The sequence below is a fragment of the Panulirus ornatus genome, chromosome 66 (assembly GCF_036320965.1).
Source record: "Panulirus ornatus isolate Po-2019 chromosome 66, ASM3632096v1, whole genome shotgun sequence".
NCBI lineage: Eukaryota > Metazoa > Arthropoda > Malacostraca > Decapoda > Palinuridae > Panulirus > Panulirus ornatus.
Genome location: NC_092289.1, coordinates 7,037,760 through 7,061,320, shown reverse-complemented (window position 1 = coordinate 7,061,320; position 23,561 = coordinate 7,037,760).

The following is a 23,561-nucleotide window of genomic DNA, read 5'->3' as shown; positions in this document are numbered from 1 at the left end:
CTGTAGGTGGCTGTCCGTGCAGCTGTAGGTGGCTGTCCGTGCAGCTGTAGGTGGCTGTCCGTGTAGCTGTAGGTGGCTGTCCGTGCAGCTGTAGGCGGCTGTCCGTGCAGCTGTAGGTGGCTGTCTGTGCAGATGTAGGTGGCTGTCCGTGCAGCTGTAGATGGTTGTCTGTGCAGCTGTAGGTGGCTGTCTGTGCAGCTGTAGGTGGCTGTCCGTGCAGATGTAGGTGGCTGTCCGTGCAGCTGTAGGTGTTGGCTACCTGAGACTCGCGTGAGCCGTGAAGCTGCAGCAGCTGTAGCAGCGGCAGCAGCTGTAGCAGCGGCAGCAGCAGCGGTCAGTACAGCAGCAATACTTGTGGTTCTCATTGGAAGACCAGAACAGCGCGGGTAGGACATGACCTGCACTGGGGGTCCCTAACTATGACTGTGAGGGCCCTTACTGTAACTGTGAGGGCCCTTACTGTAACTGTGAGGGCCCTAACTGTAACTGTGAGGGCCCTTACTGTAACTGTGAGGGCCCTTACTGTAACTGTGAGGGCCCTTACTGTAACTGTGAGGGCCCTTACTGTAACTGTAAGGGCCCTTACTGTAACTGTGAGGGCCCTTACTGTAACTGTGAGGGTCCTAACTGTAAATGTGAGGGCCCTTACTGTAACTGTGAGGGACCTTACTGTAACTGTGAGGGCCCTAACTGTAACTGTGAGGGCCCTTACTGTAACTGTAAGGGTCATAACTGTAAATGTGAGGGCCCTTACTGTAACTGTGAGGGACCTTACTGTAACTGTGAGGGACCTTACTGTAACTGTGAGGGCCCTTACTGTAACTGTGAGGGCCCTTACTGTAACTGTGAGGGCCCTTACTGTAACTGTGAGGGCCCTTACTGTAACTGTGAGAGACCTTACTGTAACTGTGAGGGCCCATACTGTAACTGTGAGGGCCCTTACTGTAACTGTGAGGGACCTTACTGTAACTGTGAGGGACCTTACTGTAACTGTGAGGGCCCTTACTGTAACTGTGAGGGCCCTTACTGTAACTGTGAGGGCCCTTACTGTAACTGTGAGTGCCCTTACTGTAACTGTGAGTGCCCTTACTGTAACTGTGAGGGCCCTTACTGTAACTGTGAGGGACCTTACTGTAACTGTGAGAGCCCTAACTGTAACTGTGAGGGCCCTTACTGTAACTGTGAGGGTCCTAACTGTAAATGTGAGGGCCCTTACTGTAACTGTGAGGGACCTTACTGTAACTGTGAGGGACCTTACTGTAACTGTGAGGGACCTTACTGTAACTGTGAGGGCCCTTACTGTAACTGTGAGGGCCCTTACTGTAACTGTGAGGGACCTTACTGTAACTGTGAGGGACCTTACTGTAACTGTGAGGGCCCTTACTGTAACTGTGAGTGCCCTTACTGTAACTGTGAGGGCCCTTACTGTAACTGTGAGGGCCCTTACTGTAACTGTGAGGGCCCTTACTGTAACTGTGAGGGCCCTTACTGTAACTGTGAGGGACCTTACTGTAACTGTGAGGGCCCTTACTGTAACTGTGAGTGCCCTTACTGTAACTGTGAGGGCCCTTACTGTAACTGTGAGTGCCCTTACTGTAACTGAGGAAATTACAGGTTCATGCCCTGCATGGAGAGCCTTACCGGTGGTGGCCACGCTTGTAGTGTGGCCCATGGTGAACGGTTGTAGCCACGCTTCTAGTGTGGCCTCTAGTGTAGTACGGTGTTGGCCTCGCTCCTAGTGTGGCCCTTGGTGTACGTTGGTGGCCCCACTCAGTGTGGCCCTCTGGTATACAGTGATGGCCAAGCTCCTAGTGTGGCCTCTTGTGTACGGTGGTGGCCCCCTCCTAGTTTAGCCTCTGGTGTACGGTGGTGGCCCCTATGCTAATGTGGCCTCTGGTGTACGATGGTGGCCTCTCTTCTAGTGTGGCCGTCTGGTGTACGATGGTGGCCAAGCTCCTAGTGTGGCCTCTGGTGTACGTTGGTGGCCCCACTCTTAGTGTGGCCCTATTGTGTAGGGTGGTGGCCAAGCTCCTAGTGTGGCCTCTGGTGTACGTTGGTGGCCCCACTCTTAGTGTGGCCCTCTTGTGTAGGGTGGTGGCCAAGCTCCTATTGTGGCCTCTGGTGTACGTTGGTGGCCCCACTCTTAGTGTGGCCCTCTTGTGTAGGGTGGTGGCCAAGCTCCTATTGTGGCCTCTGTGTACGGTGATGGACTGTAGTGGCTGGTGGTGGTGGTGGTGGCGGTAGTGGTGGTGGTGGTGGAGGTGTTGGTGGTGGTGGTGGAGGTAGTGGTGGTGGTGGAAGTAGTGGTGGTGGTGGTGGTGGAGGTAGTGGTGATGGTGGAGGTAGTGGTGGAGGTAGTGGTGATGATGGTTGAGGTAGTGGTGAAGGTAGTGGTGGTGGTGGTGGTGGAGGTAGTAGTGTTGGTGGTGGAGGTAGTGGTGGTAGTGTTGGTGGTGGTGGAGGTAGTGTTGGTGATGATGGAGGTAGTGTTGGTGGTGGTGGTGGTGGTGATGGTGGAGGTAGTGGTGGTGGTGGTGGAGGTAGTGTTGGTGGTGGTGGTGATGGTGGAGGTAGTGGTGGTGATGGTGGAGGTAGTGTTGGTGGTGGTGGTGGTGATGGTGGAGGTAGTAGTGTTGGTGGTGGAGGTAGTGGTGGTGGTGGTGATGGTGGTGGAGGTAGTGGTGGTGATGGTGGAGGTAGTGTTGGTGGTGGCGGTGGTGATGGTGGAGGTAGTAGTGTTGGTGGTGGAGGTAGTGGTGGTGGTGGTGATGGTGGTGGAGGTAGTGGTGGTGATGGTGGTGGAGGTAGTGGTGGTGATGGTGGAGGTAGTGGTGGTGGTGGTGATGGTGGTGGAGGTAGTGGTGGTGGTGGTGATGGTGGTGGAGGTAGTGGTGGTGGTGGTGATGGTGGTGGAGGTAGTGGTGGTGGTGGTGATGGTGGTGGAGGTAATGGTGGTGATGGTGGAGGTAGTGGTGGTGGTGGTGGTGGTGATGGTGGTGGAGGTAGTGGTGGTGATGGTGGAGGTAGTGGTGGTGGTGGTGATGGTGGTGGAGGTAGTGGTGGTGGTGGTGATGGTGGTGGAGGTAGTGTTGGTGATGGTGGAGGTAGTGGTGGTGATGGTGGTGGAGGTAGTGGTGGTGATGGTGGTGGAGGTAGTGGTGGTGATGGTGGAGGTAGTGTTGGTGGTGGTGGTGGTGATGGTGGTGGTGGTGGTGGTGATGGTGGAGGTAGTGGTGTTGGTGGTGGTGGTGGTGGTGATGGTGGAGGTAGTGGTGTTGGTGGTGGTGGTGGTGGTGATGGTGGAGGTAGTGTTGGTGATGGTGGAGGTAGTGTTGGTGGTGGTGGTGGTGGTGATGGTGGAGGTAGTGTTGGTAGTGGTGGAGGTAGTGTTGGTGATGGTGGAGGTAGTGTTGGTGATGGTGGAGGTAGTGTTGGTGGTGGTGGTGGTGGTGATGGTGGAGGTAGTGTTGGTGATGGTGGAGGTAGTGTTGGTAGTGGTGGAGGTAGTGTTGGTGGTGGTGGTGGTGGTGATGGTGGAGGTAGTGTTGGTGATGGTGGTGGAGGTAGTGGTGGTGATGGTGGTGGAGGTAGTGGTGGTGATGGTGGTGGAGGTAGTGGTGGTGATGGTGGAGGTAGTGTTGGTGGTGGTGGTGGTGATGGTGGTGGTGGTGGTGGTGATGGTGGAGGTAGTGGTGTTGGTGGTGGTGGTGGTGGTGATGGTGGAGGTAGTGTTGGTGATGGTGGAGGTAGTGTTGGTGATGGTGGAGGTAGTGTTGGTGATGGTGGAGGTAGTGTTGGTGATGGTGGAGGTAGTGTTGGTGATGGTGGAGGTAGTGTTGGTGGTGGTGGTGGTGGTGATGGTGGTGGAGGTAGTGTTGGTGATGGTGGAGGTAGTGTTGGTGGTGGTGGTGGTGGTGGAGGTAGTGTTGGTGGTGGTGGTGGTGGTGGTGATGGTGGAGGTAGTGTTGGTGATGGTGGAGGTAGTGTTGGTGGTGGTGGTGGTGGTGATGGTGGAGGTAGTGTTGGTAGTGGTGGAGGTAGTGTTGGTGGTGGTGGTGGTGATGGTGGTGATGGTGGAGGTAGTGTTGGTAGTGGTGGAGGTAGTGTTGGTGGTGGTGGTGGTGATGGTGGTGATGGTGGAGGTAGTGTTGGTAGTGGTGGAGGTAGTGTTGGTAGTGGTGGAGGTAGTGGTGGAGGTAATGGTGGTGATGGTGGAGGTAGTGGTGGTGATGGTGGAGGTAGTGTTGGTGATGGTGGAGGTAGTGTTGGTGGTGGTGGTGGTGGTGATGGTGGAGGTAGTGTTGGTAGTGGTGGAGGTAGTGTTGGTGGTGGTGGTGGTGATGGTGGTGATGGTGGAGGTAGTGTTGGTAGTGGTGGAGGTAGTGTTGGTGGTGGTGGTGGTGATGGTGGTGATGGTGGAGGTAGTGTTGGTAGTGGTGGAGGTAGTGTTGGTAGTGGTGGAGGTAGTGGTGGAGGTAATGGTGGTGATGGTGGAGGTAGTGGTGGTGATGGTGGAGGTAGTGTTGGTGGTGGTGGTGGTGGTGGTAGTGGTGGTGGTGGTGATGGTGGTGGAGGTAGTGTTGGTGGTGGTGGTGGTAGTGGTGGTGGTGGTGATGGTGGTGGAGGTAGTGGTGGTGGTGGTGGAGGTAGTGTTGGTGGTGGTGATGGTGGAGCAGGATTGGCCGGGCTTAACGCAAAGCTTAATATGTGGGGGACAGTGTCGCTGGCCCCTGACTCTTGTGTTCCCTGGTCACAAGGGCCATTCTCCCCCGCCACACTCGCGCCCACACAGTGCTAACCTCAAATTTCTCTTTGACTTTTACTATTGTTTACACTCGTAGGAGAACACGTTACGCTGGGTGTAGATGGCTCCTCCAGGGTGTAGATGGCTCCTCCAGGGTGTAGATGGGTCCCTCTGGGTATAGATGGCTCCAGGGTGTAGATGCGTCCTCCAGGGTGTAGATGGGTCCTTGAGGGTGTAGATGGGTCCTCGAGAGTGTAGATGGGTCCTTCAGGGTGTAGATGGGTCCTTCAGGGTGTAGATGGCTCCAGGGTGTAGATGGCTCCAGGGTGTAGATGGGTCCTCCAGGTTGTAGATGGCTCCTCCAGGGTGTAGATGGGTCCTTCAGGGTGTAGATTGGTCCTCCAGGGTGTAGATGGATCCTTCAGAGTGTAGATGGGTCTTCCAGGGTGTAGATTGGTGTTCCGTGGTGAAGACGGGAGTTCTAGGGTGTAGACAGGTGTTCCAGGGTGTACAGGTGTGCTTTTGGGTGTAGATATGTGTTCATTGGCGTAGACGGGTGTTCCTGGGTGTAGCCGTGTGTTCTGGGGTTGATTTGGGTGTGCTTGGGTGTAGACATATGAACCTAGATGCAGATATGTATGTGCTCCTGGGTGTAGAGTTGTGCTCCTAGGTATGTGCGAGTGTTCCTGGGTGTAGTCATACATTCCTGGGTGTAAACGGTTGTTTCTGGATTTGTACGGGTATTTCTGGATGTATACGGCTATCACTGGGTGTAGGCGGGTGTTCGTGGGTGTAGGCGGGTGTTCATGGGTGTAGGCGGGTGTTCGTGGGTGTAGGCGGGTGTTCGTGGGTGTAGGCGGGTGTTCGTGGGTGTAAGCGGGTGCTCATGGGTGTGGGCGGGTGTTCGTGGGTGTAAGCGGGTGTTCATGGGTGTAGGCGGGTGTTAGTGGGTGTAGACGTCGTGTCCTGGGGACGTCACCAGCGTGTGGTGTGTGTGTGTGTGTGTGTGTGTGTGTGTGTGTGTGTGTGTGACTATGTTGGTTCTGGCGGGTGACTCAGTCTGCGGGAGGAGGACGTGCGATGGGTTGGCGAGGAGGACCCTCGGTGTCCGCTGCCGACGGGGGACACGCCCCTCACTCCTGCCGCCCCAGCTGGTCAGGTGACTGACGCAAGGCACTCCCCCATCGGCTGAACCCGATACCAGACACCTGCCGATGCTTCTCCTCGAACCTCTGGGGCTGAGTTCGTCCGCCAGGGCGACCTCCTCCGCCAGCAGGAGGTCTTCGTCGTCAGGTGGGTCACACCGGGGCTGACTAGAAGGGGAGAGAGAGAGAGGTGGAACCCCACACTGGTATAGGTAGAGGGAGTTCCTCACAGATGAGTTACGTCTCTCAAGTCCATTTTCTGAGCCACTTGCGTGTGTAGTTTGTAGTTACTTAAGCTCCTTGCTTATGTCCTGTAACTGTAGAGAGAGAGAGAGAGAGAGAGAGAGAGAGAGAGAGAGAGAGAGAGAGAGAGAGAGAGAGAGAGAGAGAGAGCGTCCCTGGTTTTGATATTTTGTTCTAGATTGAAATGTTATGTGAAGTTCTTACCGTTAGCTGAGTTCGAGGAGGTTTTGGTGGCGCCCCTTCTCCGCCACACACACACACACACACACACACATACACACATACACACACATACCACACACAGCCCGGTCGGGGGCCAGGGTGCCGGTGTCAAGCGAAATTTGTGACCTGTGCGAAATAAGTGACCTGCCGGATGGTCAGCATGATTACGTGCGAAATATCTGAGCGTGCGAAATAAATGGCCACCGATATATTCCCGGTTGCCTGCTTAATGAAGACTTTTACTGTTATATCATTGGCTAGTGAGGACATTTAATGTCAGTACTAACGCTAAATACACCTGTATCATTCAGTGTGTGTGTGTGTGTGTGTGTGTGTGTGTGTGTGTGTGTGTGGTGTGTGTGTGTGTGTGTGTGTGTGTGTGTGTGTGTGTGTGTCTATTGGCGATATTTGTTTACTATTGTTGTGTGTTATTTATGATGTTTCGCTCGACGCGCCCCAGCTGTGTGGCCATTTTACTCCACATTTTCACCTCATGAATTTATTGCACCCTCATGACGCTCAACCCTCAATCAATGTCTTTCCATAACTAGAAGATCGCCCAGAGGACAAGTCAAATATTCGAGATGGAAGATCAATGATGAATATCAGAAAAGGAGGCGTTGGTTGGTGCCTGGTGCTCTGGCATCACCAAGTGGCCATTGTCTGGTGTTTCTTCCCACCGCTTTTGCCCTCCACTCCACCTTTGCCAGCGTGGGACCCGCTGAAAAACCACAGGATTGCACAAAGGACCGCTGGACCATCCGGTGTTGAAAATCTTGGTCGCGTCCATTGAGTGTTTGGGCCAAAAATGTGGCTTGCCTGGTGGACGACCCCCCATGCCCCGCCTGAGCCGCCCGCGTACACACATCTTCCTCTCGTAGATTTCGCAGGTTGGAAATGTCGCTCGACCCCCGATGGCTCCTCTTCCCCGCCACCTACCCAGACTGTGTGAACATCCACGTGTACGAAGCTTCGAACACACACACACACACACACACACACACACGCACACGCACACACACACACAGTACACACATACACACACACACCCTACACAGTATTGTCTTGTTTCTGATGATGTCTGGGTTCCTGGATGATATTATTGATCATTACACTTAACTTATGATCATCTATATTCCTCACTGTAGGACATAATACAATATAGTGACCATTTTCCCTTAATTAGCCATTGTCTTGATGTCCTGGTTTAGCCATTGTCTTGATTTTCACCAAGAAAACGCTTGTCATGTTCACTTCCTTTTCCTCAGTACTGTACCTCAACTGTCGTACCTCACTGCTTTACCTTACGTACCTCACACTATTATGGTACGCCTCACACTGGCCTACCTCACACCTCACACTGGCCTACCTCACACTGGCCTCCCTCACACCTCACACTGGCCGACCTCACACCGGCCGACCTCACACCTCACACTGGCCGACCTCACACCTCACACTGGCCCGACCTCACACCTCACACTGGCCCGACCTCACACCTCACACTGGCCGACCTCACACCTCACACTGGCCGACCTCACACTGGCCTCCCTCACACCTGACACTGGCCGACCTCACACCTGACACTGGCCTACCTCACACCTCACACTGGCCGACCTCACACCTCACACTGGCCGACCTCATACCTCACACTGGCCTACCTCACACCTCACACTGGCCCGACCTCACACCTCACACTGGCCGACCTCACACTGGCCGACCTCACACCTCACACTGGCCGACCTCATACCTGACAGGCTGCTGCTGTACCTTATACCAGCTGTGATGTACAACTAGTACATTGAACTGGACAGGTGTATGAAACTCACTGGATCACAGGTGGTAAGATGGGCAGAGCTTAGGCCAGAGATGGTTAACGCCTCGTGGCGTGGGCTGAGCAGGGCGTGGGAGTGAGGCATGGGCGGTACATGACTGGCGAGAGAGACAGCTGGGTCAGTAGGGGGAGAGAGAGAGAGAGAGAGAGAGAGAGAGAGAGAGAGAGAGAGAGAGAGAGAGAGAGAGATGTGTGTATGTCTCACAATCTCCCAGCGAGATACGCCGGAGGGGAGGCAGTAGGGTGACATGCTGAGTGTTGGAGGTTTTATGGTAGAGGGAGCAGGCGGGTGGGAGGAGGGAGCGGCGGCGGGCGGGGGGGGCGATGGTGGAGACTATTGAGTCTGGACACGGGTGAGGCGCTTCATCGGGGGCCAGCAGTCTGGAGGCTTGTCTAAGGAAGGACAGGCCACAGCCCTGGAGGAGGAGGAGGAGGAGGTGGCCAGCGGGGGAAGGTCGACCCCCTCTGGTCGAAGCGTGGTGTGAGGTGGGGGACGTGTCTGGGGCTCATGAGGGTGACAGATATACGTTCTAGTAGCCAATTAAGGACCCAGTGTCTCGAGGGCTCCTTCAGAAGTTACAGGAGGTGGCACCAACGCCCAGGGAAGGTCCTTGCCGCCCACCAGGAGGTACCAGATCGCGCACCTCACCGTCGCCTCCCGCACTGCGTTATGTCGGTGCTTGTGTGGCTGTTACCGGTACTCCAGAGCCAGCACGGGGCAACACCCGCGAATGAGAAGTCACTTCCAGGATCTTCTCATTTTATAAGATTATGTCATTGCCCTGCTCCTGTAAGGGGTGCAACCTCCAAGGTGCAGCAGGATCATCATAAATATGGTCATAAGTTTGTATGAATGATAATGATAATGATAATGATGATGATGATAATGATAATAATGATGATGTTAATGATTATGTTGATGTTTGTATGTAATTATTTCTTTGTACTGTACGGGGAAGGAGTTGTACACTCGTGTAGGGTTCCTCCCTCCTTCAATCTCTCGAGCCTTCTCTCCTATCTTACAACTTTCCAAACATCTGCATGCTCTCTGTGTATTTCCTTATTCAGTCTCTGCCATTCATCCATCATTCGTATATTATAAAAGTACTTCTTTAGATTTCTTTTGATGTTGTTCTTGTTTGAATTCTTGCTGGGGTTCTTGGTTGCCCTGGCCTTGCATCTTTGGAAGAATTGGTCACTGTCTGCGTTATCAGTCTGGTTTGAAAACTCGAGGGTTGTGATCAAGTCACCCCTCAGTCTTCTCTCCTCCATGGTAGACAAATTTGAGGTGTCTAACCTTTCTGTGTAACGCAGGTTTCTTTATTCTGGTACCATCATTGTCGCCTTCCTCTAGACCTTCTGTGCCTCTGTAGATGCGGTGATCGAACTTGAGAAAGATATTTTGGTTTTGGCCTTGTTTGAGTTATAACCAGCTAGCAGAATATGGGTTTGTGTGTGTGTGTGTGAAATCTATATACAATAGAGAGAGAGAGTGTGAGAGATAAAAACATATGCAGACCTGGAGAACATGAGAGTACCTGGAGAACATCAGTGGTTACCACGTCGCTGAGCACACAACGAACCCACGATGTTGAGGGAAGGTGGGTGGAGGGAAGTGATCCTGGAGGGTACCATCTGGTACAGGTGGTAATATGAAGTTGGTATGAAGCTGTTGGGTGGAGGGAACTGATTCTGGAGAGTACCATCTGGTACAGGTGATAATGTGAAGTTGGTATGAGGCTGGTGGGTGGAGGGAAGTGATCCTGGAGGGTACCATCTGGTACAGGTGGTAATATGAAGGTGATGGTAGGCTCCCGGGAGTGTTTGAGAAGTGTGTTTGCCAAGTCTCAAACGGAAGGCCTGATAGATTTGTTTGAGTAAGTCTTGAAGACATGTGGAGAGGCAGGAGGAGTCCTGATGATGGTGTACTTAGCGGTGGCGCCCGAGAGGAAAGGGGATTACTGGAGTGTTTGCCTCGAGGATTTCCCAGAGGCCGAGTGGAGAAATGAAAACAGTACGATCTTATATTAGGTGGCGAGGACGCGCGAGGCTGCTGCAGGAGGAGGAGGTGGAGGTGGCCAAGATGTAATGAAGGCTATGTTGAGGCAGGAGGAGAGGGAGGGAGGAGGGGCCTCCTGGTGAATGTTGAGGATGTCGGAGGAGGTGGCTCTGCCCTCAAGGGCCTCCTCTTGCCTCGGCTCAGAATATTTCTTAAGACGCCACTCATGTCGTAACTCAGGTTGTGCCAAGATTGTGCCCGCCAAGGTTATGTCTGTAGTGAAGATTACAGGGGGGGAGCTTTTATGAGCTCCCTAACAACAGACTCCACGACTCACTCTATAAACTAACCCGGCAGAAGGATATCCTGGAGAGCCACACTGGAAATTCTTTACCTTCTCCCAGACACTCGACTGGAAGATCCTTCAGCAGAAAACAGTCTTAAAATCTCCCTGGAAGCGCTGGACTTTGGAGACCCCCCCCCGCTCTGGAAACCTGGAAGAAGGCTTCCAGCCTTCCGCTCCTGGAACCCTTGAGGAGGCAACCCATCCCCATCCACCTGGAAACCCGGGTAAGCAACCCATATTCATCCACCTGAAAACCCTCAAGTAAGAGACCCATTCCCATCCACCTGGAAACACTCGTGCAGGTAATACATTCCCATCCACCTGGAAACTCGAGCAAGCGACTCATACCTGTCCACCTGGAAGCCCTCGAGTAGGCAACCCATACCTGTCAGCCTGAAAAGACGATCTATAGAAAACGTACCTTGCAACTCCCACCTGGGGGAACTGCTCTTGTTGGCCTGGAAGCGTCTGACGTGAAAAGACTTCAATTTTGGATACTGGACCTTGGAGACCCGTCTCTGAGAGGCACTGTGAGAATAGCATTGAGGCACCCGACCTGGAAGGTTATGGAAATATCCGACTTGGAAAGGCTTGATCCAGCAGCGCTTGACCTGGAAAGGCTTGATCCAGAAGCACTTGACCTGGAAAGACTTGATCCAGCAGCACTTGACCTGGAAAGACTTGATCCAGAAGCACTTGACCTGGAAAGACTTGATCCAGCAGCACTTGACCTGGAAAGACTTGATCCAGCAGCACTTGACCTGGAAAAACTTGATCCAGCAGCACTTGACCTGGAAAGACTTGATCCAGCAGCACTTGACCTGGAAAGACTTGATCCAGCAGCACTTGACCTGGAAAGACTCGATCCAGCAGCACTTGACCTGGAAAGAATTGATCCAGCAGCACTTGACCTGGAGAGACTTAACCTACAAGCACACGTATCCAGCAGCACTTGACCTGGAAAGTCTCGACCCAGAAATATCCGATCTGGAAAGACTTGCTCCGGCATGACTTATCCTGGAAAGACTTGCCAAACCAACACCCGATCTGGAAACAGTTGACCCAGAAACGCTCGACCTGGAAAGGAGGCTTGACCTGGAAACACCGAGCTGGAAGCAATCAGCGGAGGAAGACTTGCCCTGGAATTACTGGACTTCCTCCAAACGCTGGGCCTGGAAAAACTTTACCTGGAAATATCGGAGCTTTAAAGACCCTGCATGGAAAACATGACATGAAAATAGTGAGGCTGGAACCGCTCTGAACTGGAAAGAGCCGAAGAGTCGGGGGGGGAAGGGGGTTTGGTCGGGGAAGACGTGGTCGGGTTGTGTGGTCGGGGCACAGGTCGGCCGCTATTCACTTCCAGTGGTACGTGTCTTGGGTGTGTATATATATATATATATTTGCTGTCTTCGGCAAGTGTAGGGTTCGGGTCGAAACTTCAATATCAAATTGAATGTATTGCTCCTGCTGCGCTATACTGTGTTACGAGTGTTGTTGCTGCTGTGCAATACTGTGTTACTGGTGTTGCTGCTGCTGCTGTGCAATACTGTGTTACTGGTGTTGCTGCTGCTGCTGAGCAATGCTGTGTTACTGGTGTTGTTGCTGCTGAGCAATACTGTGTTACTGGTGTTGCTGCTGAGCAATACTGTGTTACTGGTGTTGCTACTGCTGAGCAATTCTGTGCTACTGGTGTTGCTGCTGCTGAGCAATTCTGTGTTACTGGTGTTGCTGCTGCTGAGCAATTCTGTGTTACTGGTGTTGCTGCTGCTGAGCAATACTGTGTTACTGGTGTTGCTGCTGCTGAGCAATACTGTGTTACTGGTGTTGCTGCTGCTGAGCAATTCTGTGTTACTGGTGTTGCTGCTGCTGAGCAATTCTGTGTTACTGGTGTTGCTGCTGCTGAGCAATACTGTGTTACTGGTGTTGCTGCTGGTGAGCAATACTGTGTTACTGGTGTTGCTGCTGGTGAGCAATACTGTGTTACTGGTGTTGCTGCTGCTGAGCAATACTGTGTTACTGGTGTTGCTGCTGCTGAGCAATACTGTGTTACTGGTGTTGCTGCTGCTGAGCAATGCTGTGTTACTGGTGTTGCTACTGCTGAGCAATTCTGTGTTACTGGTGTTGCTGCTGCTGAGCAATTCTGTGTTACTGGTGTTGCTGCTGCTGAGCAATTCTGTGTTACTGGTGTTGCTGCTGCTGAGCAATTCTGTGCTACTGGTGTTGCTGCTGCTGAGCAATTCTGTGTTGCGAGGGGGTGTTGCAGCTGGCCGCCGTGCTTGGCTCTTAGAGAATAACATCATTAGAGTGATTCACTTACCCATCCACCAGTGGTTCTCGCCCATCAGGGCCAGGAAGCGATAGTTTATCGTGTTAAGAGATGAAAATGGTATGTTATACACACACACACACACACACACACACACACACACACACACAGAGAGAGAGAGAGAGAGAGAGAGAGAGAGAGAGAGAGAGAGAGAGAGAGAGAGAGAGAGAGAGAGAGGTGAGAGAGAGAGAGAGGCGAGCGTAGTGCCATGAGAGGTGAGTGTGGCAGGGACTTGGAGTGGTGGGAGGGGTGAGTGTGGCAGGGACGTGGAGTGGTGGGAGGAGTGAGTGTGGTAGGTACGTGGAGTGGTGGGAGGGGTGAGTGTGGCAGGGACGTGGAGTGGTGGGAGGAGTGAGTGTGGTAGGTACGTGGAGTGGTGGGAGGGGTGAGTGTGGCAGGGACGTGGAGTGGTGGGAGGAGTGAGTGTGGTAGGTACGTGGAGTGGTGGGAGGGGTGAGTGTGGTAGGTACGTGGAGTGGTGGGAGGGGTGAGTGTGGTAGGTACGTGGAGTGGTGGGAGGGGTGAGTGTGGTAGGTACGTGGAGTGGTGGGAGGGGTGAGTGTGGTAGGTACGTGGAGTGGTGGGAGGGGTGAGTGTGGTAGGTACGTGGAGTGGTGGGAGGGGTGAGTGTGGTAGGTACGTGGAGTGGTGGGAGGGGTGAGTGTGGTAGGTACGTGGAGTGGTGGGAGGGGTGAGTGTGGTAGGTACGTGGAGTGGTGGGAGGAGTGAGTGTGGTAGGTACGTGGAGTGGTGGGAGGGGTGAGTGTGGTAAGGACCTAACCTCCACCTAACCTGGTCTGGTTACACTTGGTAAATGCTAATCTTGGTGTGTACATTTCTCCAGTGTGCATCTCGCAGTGGTCCACAGTGGCAGCTGGAGGCTTTGTCCTGTACGGTCTTCCGTCTGGGATGTTCAAGGTGTTTTCCCTTGTGCTTAGTACAGCCTTTGATTCTAGTGGTTGTCCAGTCTTCCTTGCCAGTTCTGCTGGGGAAACATGCCTTCCAGGATCTTCCAGGTGTATTTGGTGGTCCATTTCTCCCTTTGCCCTCTCGAGATTACAGCCTCAGAGATTTTAGCTGTTCACAGTAGTTCATATCCTATGCGGCGTCATTTCAGGCCATGGAACATCTGTGCAAACTTTCTAACTCTTGAGTTCGCTCGCCCTGAAATGTGATATAAATACACAACAGTCTTTTCGTGCGAGTATTAGTGCCTTGTAGAGCGTCACCACTGGGTTTCTCTCTCTCTTTCTCTTGTTCTTGTCTTGAAGGTCCGCAGGATCCAGCCTACCATGGGTTCGGAAGAGGCAGCTGTTGCTTCGCTATGATATTTGGAGGATAGACTTTATTAGTCTGAGGTGTTTAGTACTGTTCAGTCGTGTTATGACTGTACTTATATTTCTAGTACCTTGTGCTATTTCCTTCATCTCTCCTCATAGTGCATGAACTGCAGCTTTACCCTTTTGAAAAGCGTGTTACCTTTGGATGGCCACTGGAAGGCTTTGTTTGTCTGTTTCTGGTTTACATGTGTGTGTGTGTGTGTGTGTGTGTGTGTGTGTGTGTGTGTGTGTGTGTGTGGTGTGTGTGTGTGTGTGTGTTTGTGTGTGGTGTGTGTGTGTGTTTGTGTGTGGTGTGTGTGGTGTGTGTGTCTTCTGTTGATAGGATTTTCACAGGGATCGTCTGGTACCGTCTGCCAAGGCTGCTGGGAGACTACCTCTCGCATGTGAAGTGTACGTACGAGCTGTGAGAATGAGGGAAGGGATGTTGTTTGCTGAGGGGAATGAGTTTTATACCAACGAGGGGAAATACCATTAATTATACCCCACCCATTATACTGTTTTAGTACAAAAGTCTTATAGATACATATGTTGGAAAGAATCACAATTTTGCGCGTGATCAAGATATTCCTATGAGTCCACGGGGGAAATGAAACACGATAAGTTCGATGTATATCAACTGACTGTTATATTTCTCTCTTGTGTCTCCCCTGATGATGTGATTATTACACGAAAGTGCACTTGGGAACTTATCGTGTTTCATTTTCCCCGTAGACTCATAGGAATTTACATATATATATTTCCCGATTTTCCCGGATATTCTCTCCCTTCCCATTTTCTATGTGAGGGCTCCATTGTCGTTATTATTTTTTTTCTTTTTTTTTTTACAAGAGGCTTTCACGAAATCTGTCTTGATCACGTACACGTCGTGTTCGTCCTGCCAGTGGCTCTGTGATCTTGCCCTCGCGGTCAAGCCGCTGCGAGGGGCGTGATCTTCCTCCACACAGGCCTGAAGCCAGGTTGTCCTGGGTTATCATAGAGAGCATTTGACTCTAACTCAGTCACCTCCACCACCACCACCAGCGAGAGGGATTCGTGTAGCGTGAGGGAGAGGGGGGGATTGTGTGTAACGTGAGGGAGAGGGGGGATTGTGTGTAACGTGAGGGAGAGGGGGGGATTGTGTGTAACGTGAGGGAGAGGGGGGGATTGTGTGTAACGTGAGGGAGAGGGGGGATTGTGTGTAACGTGAGGGAGAGGGGGGGATTGTGTGTAACGTGAGGGAGAGGGGGGGATTGTGTGTAACGTGAGGGGATTGATCATTAAGGTAATAGTCATTTAGGTCGTGTTTAAGGTGATTTTCGGCCACTGATCACTGCTTGATATTACTCCCCCCCCCCCCCCACGTCCCCGGGGGCCCCGGGTGTCCCTCCTGCTGGTGGTAGAGACGTGGGTGGTGGTGGTAGGTGTGTGTGTGTGTGTGTGTGTGTGTGTGTGTGTGTGTGTGTGGTATAGAGACGTGAGTGGAGCAGTTTGTTCAGGTGGAAGTAGAGAGCAGTCGTGGTGGCCGTGTGCCACACAGACAACTCTCTCTCTCGTACATTATGCACGTCCTCACGCCATGAAGTGTGAGAGGTAGGAAGGTATACACATGGCACATGATGTCTGGCGGTTGTGAAAGGCAAAGTTGCGGGTCACTCTAGCCAGAGGGTCGGGAGAAAGCGGAGCTTGTGTTCACTCGGGGGCAAACTGGCACTGCAGGATGTAGGAGACTATGGGCACTGCAGGATGGAGACATTGGAGGCTGTAGGAGACTATGGGCAGTACAGGCTGGAGACAGGCTGTAGGAGACTATGGGCAGTACAGGCTGGAGACACTGCAGGCTGTAGACACTGCAGGATGTAGACACTGCTGGCTGTAGACACTGCAGGATGGAGACACTGCAGGATGTAGACACTGCAGGCTGTAGACACTGCAGGATGTAGACACTGCTGGCTGTAGACACTGCAGGCTGTAGACACTGCAGGCTGGAGACACTGCAGGAAAGGTTGTAAGGCTGTGCAGGCTGTAGACACACATTTCATGTGTGGCGGGGTGGCGACGGGAATGGATGAAGGCAGCAAGTATGAATATGTGAATGTGCGTATATGTATATGTCTATGTATGTATATGTATGTATACGTTGAAATGTATAGGTATGTATATGTCCGTGTGTGGGCGTTTATGTATATACATGTGTATGTGGGTGGGTTGGGCCATTTTTGCGTCTGTTTCCTTGCGCTACCTCGCTGAAGGCGGAGTTGACGGAGGGTGTGAGCGTGGGGCGTCGCCGGCCGTAGCCGACACCGGCCGGTGACTCAGACAGCACTCCCCCGGGGGAGCCTCAGATGGTGAAGGGCTGTACGGCACGCGTCTTACCGGCTCCAGACGACGGTCCGACTCCAGACGACGGTCCGACTTAGAAAGATTGTGGGGGAGGAGCAGTGTCTTGTTTACGTTTGTGGAGGAGAGTGGGTTCCTGGTGGTGTCTGGAGGCGAGGGCCCCCGCACCGCCAGAGTGGATGGCATTAGTGTTGGCTTAGCTTTGACGGCAGCCACATCACAGAGGGCGTGTTTGTGCTGGGCTGACTGGCCCTGCTCCTCCTCTTCCTCCTCCTCCTCCTGTAGCAGTTTACCCTCCCGACCGCCACCTGATACACCTCCGCCGCCGACGATCGCTCCAGCAGGAGGAGGTCGCCTCCCGCCAAGAGCTTGCTTAATACTCGTGCCTTCCCCGGGTCTTTATGTGGGAGATGGTGGTGGTGAGAGGCTGGCTCTCACCTGCCGTGTTGGAAGGGGGGAGGCTCCCCTGCTGGAGTGGTGGGGCGATGATGGAGAGGCTCCCCTGCTGGAGTGGTGGGGCGATGATGGGGAGGCTCCCCTGCTGGAGTGGTGGGGCGATGATGGGGAGGCTCCCCTGCTGGAGTGGTGGGGCGATGATGGGGAGGCTCTCTTGCTGGAGTGGTGGGGCGATGATGGGGAGGTTTTCTTGCTGGAGTGGTGGGCTGAGGTGAGGGGGGCTTCCTTGATGTGCTGATGGGCTGAAGGGGAACGTTTTCTGATGGGATGATGGGCTGAGGGGGACCTTACCTTAGTCGGGCAATGAAGAGAGAGCTGGTGTCCCCTGCTGGGGTGGAGGACAGAGAGCAGGTGTCTCCCCTGCTGGGGGTAGGAGGACAGAGAGCAGGTGTCTCCCCTGCTGAGATGGAGGACAGAGAGCAGGTGTCTCCCCTGCTGGGGTAGGAGGACAGAGAGCAGGTGTCTCCCCTGCTGGGGGTAGGAGGACAGAGAGCAGGTGTCTCCCCTGCTGGGATGGAGGACAGAGAGCAGGTGTCTCCCCTGCTGGGGTTGGAGGACCAGCGCCACACCCACGCTGCCTCCAAGGGTCATCATCATCATCACATAGCAACGCGGCAGCCACCTCCGTCTCCACCTTCCTGCCATGCCCTACCACCCGATCTGGCTCCTGCCCCTCACTGAGGGAGGGTTGGCGGCGGGGGGCGGTCACCACCACCACACCACCACCACCACCACCACCACCACCACCACCATCATCACCACCACCAGCAGCAGGAGGAGGAGGAGGCGACCCTGGTTTCCCTACCGTATTTATGGTGGAACTCATAACATTAGGCGACCCCTTGTTTTGCCCCAATTAATTTGCTTCCCTCGTACCGATGTTTGCAATTACAATGGTTTGGCCTTGTTGACTGTGTGTGTGTGTGTGTGTGTGTGTGTGTGTGTGTGTGTGTGTGTGTGTGTGTGTGTGTGTGTCTGTTCCCTAATCCCATGGGGAAGGGTTTTGATTATACTGCTCTCCTGGCACACGTCTTTTGTTCTTCGATGTGGCTCCTGCTTGGAACTGTGGTGGGGTAGCTAGGGCTGGCTGTAGAACTGTGGTGGTGTGGCCCTACTACTGTGGTGGTGTGGCCAGGTGTGGCTCTACTACTGTGGTGATGTGGCCAGGTGTGGCTCTACTACTGTGGTGGTGTGGCCCTACTACTGTGGTGGTGTGGCCAGGTGTGGCTGTAGTGTTATAACTGTGGTGGTGTGGCCAGGTGTGGCTCTACTACTGTGGTGGTGTGGCCAGGTATGGCTTTAAACTGTGGTGGTGTGGCCAGGTGTGGCTCTACTACCGTCGTGATGTGGTCAGGTGTAGGTTTAAACTGTGTTAGTGTGGCCAGGTGTGGCTTTAAACTGTGGTGGTGTGGCCAGGTGTGGCTTTAAACTGTGGTGGTGTGGCCAGGTGTGGCTCTACTACTGTGGTGGTGTGGCCAGGTGTGGCTCTACTACAGTGGTGGTGTGGCCAGGTGTGGCTCTACTACTGTGGTGGTGTGGCCAGGTGTAGCTCTACTACTGTGGTGGTGTGGCCAGGTATGGTTGTAGTGTTATAACTGTGGTGGTGTGGCCAGGTGTGGCTCTACTACTGTGGTGGTGTGGCCAGGTATGGTTGTAGTGTTATAACTGTGGTGGTGTGGCCAGGTGTGGCTGTAGTACTGTGGTGGTGTGGCCAGGTGTGGTTGTAGTGTTATAACTGTGGTGGTGTGGCCAGGTGTGGCTGTAGTACTGTGGTGGTGTGGCCAGGTGTGGCTGTAGTACTGTGGTGGTGTGGCCAGGTGTGGTTGTAGTGTTATAACTGTGGTGGTGTGGCCAGGTGTGGCTGTAGTACTGTGGTGGTGTGGCCAGGTGTGGCCAGGTGTGGCTGTAGTACTGTGGTGGTGTGGCCAGGTGTGGCTCTACTGCTGTGGTGGTGTGGCCAGGTGTGGCTCTAAGCTGTGGTGGTGTGGCCAGGTGTGGCTCTAAGCTGTGGTGGTGTGGCCAGGTGTGGCTCTAAGCTGTGGTGGTGTGGCCAGGTGTGGCTCTAAGCTGTGGTGGTGTGGCCAGGTGTGGCTCTAAGCTGTGGTGGTGCGTCACTGTATCATTGATCTTTCAAGTTGTTGTTGAGTGTAATCTGTGGCCAGGGCTGTGGAGGCTGGCCCCATGTGGAGGTATGTGGAGGGTGACCCCATGTAGGGGTGTGTGGAGGCTGGCCCCATGTGGAGGTATGTGGAGGGTGACCCCATGTAGGGGTGTGTGGAGGCTGGCCCCATGTGGAGGTGTGTGGAGGCTGGCCCCATGTAGAGGTGTGTGGAGGCTGGCCCCATGTGGAGGTGTGTGGAGGGTGACCCCATGTAGGGGTGTGTGGAGGCTGGCCCCATGTGGAGGTATGTGGAGGGTGACCCCATGTAGGGGTGTGTGGAGGCTGGCCCCATGTGGAGGTATGTGGAGGGTGACCCCATGTAGGGGTGTGTGGAGGCTGGCCCCATGTGGAGGTGTGTGGAGGCTGGCCCCATGTAGAGGTGTGTGGAGGCTGGCCCCATGTGGAGGTATGTGGAGGGTGACCCCATGTAGGGGTGTGTGGAGGCTGGCCCCATGTGGAGGTATGTGGAGGGTGACCCCATGTAGGGGTGTGTGGAGGCTGGCCCCATGTGGAGGTATGTGGAGGGTGACCCCATGTAGGGGTGTGTGGAGGCTGGCCCCATGTGGAGGTGTGTGGAGGCTGGCCCCATGTAGAGGTGTGTGGAGGCTGGCCCCATGTGGAGGTATGTGGAGGGTGACCCCATGTAGGGGTGTGTGGAGGCTGGCCCCATGTAGGGGTGTGTGGAGGCTGGCCCCATGTGGAGGTGTGTGGAGGCTGGCCCCATGTGGAGGTGTGTGGAGGCTGGCCCCATGTGGAGGTGTGTGTGGAGGCTGGCCCCATGTGGAGGGTGGCCCCATGTGGAGGTGTGTGGAGGCCGGCCCCATGTAGGGGTGTGTGGAGGCCGGCCCCATGTGGACGTGTGTGGAGGGTGGCCCCATGTAGAGGTGTGTGGAGGGTGGCCCCATGTAGAGGTGTGTGGAGGCCGGCCCCATGTAGAGGTGTGTGGAGGCTGGCCCCATGTAGAGGTGTGTGGAGGGTGGCCCCATGTAGAGGTGTGTGGAGGGTGGCCCCATGTAGAGGTGTGTGGAGGGTGGCCCCATGTGGAAGTGTGTGGAGGCTGGCCCCATGTAGGGGTGTGTGGAGGCTGGCCCCCATGTAGGTTTGTGAGCTACCCCAGTGTGTGGAGGCTGCCCCATGTAGGAGGTGTGGGGAGGCTGGACAGCATAGTACGGAGGCATGAGGCTGGATTACTTTACTAGAGGAAGGTCGTTAACGGAGGCATGAGGCTGGGGGATTACTGTACTGAGGCAGGTTCGTAACGGAGGTATGAGGCTGGGGGATTACTGTACTGAGGGCAGGTCCGTTAACGGAGGTATGAGGCTGGGGGATTAACTGTACTGAGGCAGGTAGTTAACGGAGGTATGAGGCTGGGGGATTACTGTACTGAGGCAGGTAGTTAACGGAGGTATGAGGCTGGGGGATTACTGTACTGAGGCAGGTAGTTAACGGAGGTATGAGGCTGGGGGATTACTGTACATGAGGCAGGGTAGTTAACGGAGGTATGAGGCTGGGGGATTACTGTACTGAGGCAGGTAGTTAACGGAGGTATGAGGCTGGGGGATTACTGTACTGAGGCAGGTAGTTAACGGAGGTATGAGGGCTGGGGGATTACTGTACTGAGGCAGGTAGTTAAACGGAGGTATGAGGCCTGGGGGATTACTGTACTGAGGCAGGTAGTTAACGGAGGTATGAGGCTGGGGATTACTGTACTGAGGCAGGTAGTTACGGAGGTATGAGGCTGGGGGATTACTGTACTGAGGCAGGTAGTTAACGGAGGTATGAGGCTGGGGAATTACTGTACTGAGGCAGGTAGTTAACGGAGGTATGAGGCTGGGGGATTACTGTACTGAGGCAGGTAGTTAACGGAGGTATGAGGCTGGGGGATTGCTGTACTGAGGCAGGTGGTTAACGGAGGTATGAGGCTGGGGGATTACTGTACTGAGGCAGGTAGTTAACGGAGGTATGAGGCTGGGGGATTACTGTACTGAGGCAGGTGGTTAACGGAGGTAGAGGCTGGGGATTACTGTACTGAGGCAGGTAGTTAACGGAGGTATGAGGCTGGGGGATTACTGTACTGAGGCAGGTAGGTTAACGGAGGTATGAGGCTGGGGGATTACTGTACTGAGGCAGGTAGTTAACGGAGGTATGAGGCTGGGGGATTACTGTACTGAGGCAGGTAGTTAACGGAGGTATGAGGCTGGGGGATTACTGTACTGAGGCAGGTAGTTAACGGAGGTATGAGGCTGGGGGATTACTGTACTGAGGCAGGTAGTTAACGGAGGTATGAGGCTGGGGGATTACTGTACTGAGGCAGGTAGTTAACGGAGGTATGAGGCTGGGGGATTACTGTACTGAGGCAGGTAGTTAACGGAGGTATGAGGCTGGGGATTACTGTACTGAGGCAGGTAGTTAACGGAGGTATGAGGCTGGGGGATTACTGTACTGAGGCAGGTAGTTAACGGAGGTATGAGGCTGGGGGATTACTGTACTGAGGCAGGTAGTTAACGGAGGTATGAGGCTGGGGGATTACTGTACTGAGGCAGGTAGTTAACGGAGGTATGAGGCTGGGGGATTACTGTACTGAGGCAGGTAGTTAACGGAGGTATGAGGCTGGGGGATTACTGTACTGAGGCAGGTAGTTAACGGAGGTATGAGGCTGGGGGATTACTGTACTGAGGCAGGTAGTTAACGGAGGTATGAGGCTGGGGGATTACTGTACTGAGGCAGGTAGTTAACGGAGGTATGAGGCTGGGGGATTACTGTACTGAGGCAGGTAGTTAACGGAGGTATGAGGCTGGGGGATTACTGTACTGAGGCAGGTATGATTTATTTCAGCTGTATTTGATATCATTCGTCGATTCGTGGTGTACACTTGGTAGCTTGATGCAGCCGTCTCCTGGCTGGCGTAACCGTCTCATGGCTGGTGCAGCCGTCTCATGGCTTGGTTGGTTGTCTCATGGCTGGTGCAGCCGTCTTATGGCTGGTGCATCCATCTCATGGCTTGGTTGGCCGTCTCATGGCTGGTGACCTCCTGGAAACATCATGGAACGCCCGTTGACTGCCTGGAAGCATCATGGAACGCCAGTTGATCGCCTGAAAACATCATGGAACGCCAGTTGATCGCCTGGAAGCATCATGGAACGCTAGATGACGGGCTGGAAACATCATGGAACGCCAGTTGAACGCCTGAAAACATCATGGAACGCCAGTTGATCGCCTGGAAGCATCATGGAACGCTAGATGACGGGCTGGAAACATCATGGAACGCCAGTTGATCGCCTGGAAACATCATGGAACGCCAGTTGTCTGCCTGGAAGCATCATGGAACGCCAGTTGACTGCCTGGAAACATCATGGAACGCTAGTTGACTGCCTGGAAGAATCATTGAACGCTAGGTGACTGCCTGGAAACATCATGGAACGCCAGTTGATCGCCTGGAAACATCATGGAACGCCAGTTGATCGCCTGGAAACATCATGGAACGCCAGTTGATCGCCTGGAAACATCATGGAACGCCACTTGATCGCCTGGAAGCATCATGGAACGCCAGTTGACTGCCTGGAAACATCATGGAACGCTAGTTGACTGCCTGGAAGAATCATTGAACGCTAGGTGACTGCCTGGAAACATCATGGAACGCCAGTTGATCGCCTGGAAACATCATGGAACGCCAGTTGATCGCCTGGAAACATCATGGAACGCCAGTTGATCGCCTGGAAGCATCATGGAACGCTAGATGACTGGCTGGAAACATCATGGAACGCCAATAGATCGCCTGGAAACATCATGGAACGCCAGTTGAACGCCTGGAAACATCATGGAACGCCAGTTGATCGCCTGGAAACATCATGGAACGCCAGTTGATCGCCTGGAAACATCATGGAACGCCAGTTGACTGCCTGGAAACATCATGGAACGCCACTTGATCGCCTGGAAGCATCATGGAACGCCAGTTGACTGCCTGGAAACATCATGGAACGCTAGTTGACTGCCTGGAAGAATCATTGAACGCTAGGTGACTGCCTGGAAACATCATGGAACGCCAGTTGATCGCCTGGAAACATCATGGAACGCCAGTTGATCGCCTGGAAATATCATGGAACGCCAGTTGATCGCCTGGAAGCATCATGGAACGCTAGATGACTGGCTGGAAACATCATGGAACGCCAATAGATCGCCTGGAAACATCATGGAACGCCAGTTGAACGCCTGGAAACATCATGGAACGCTAGATGACTGGCTGGAAACATCATGGAACGCCAATTGATCGCCTGGAAACATCATGGAACGCCAGTTGACTGCCTGGAAGCATTATGGAACGCTAGATGATTGCCTGGAAACATCATGGAACGCCAGTTGGCTACCTGGAAGCACCATAAACCGCCGGTTTATCGCCTGGAACCATCATGGATGCCAGATGCCAGCCTGGAAG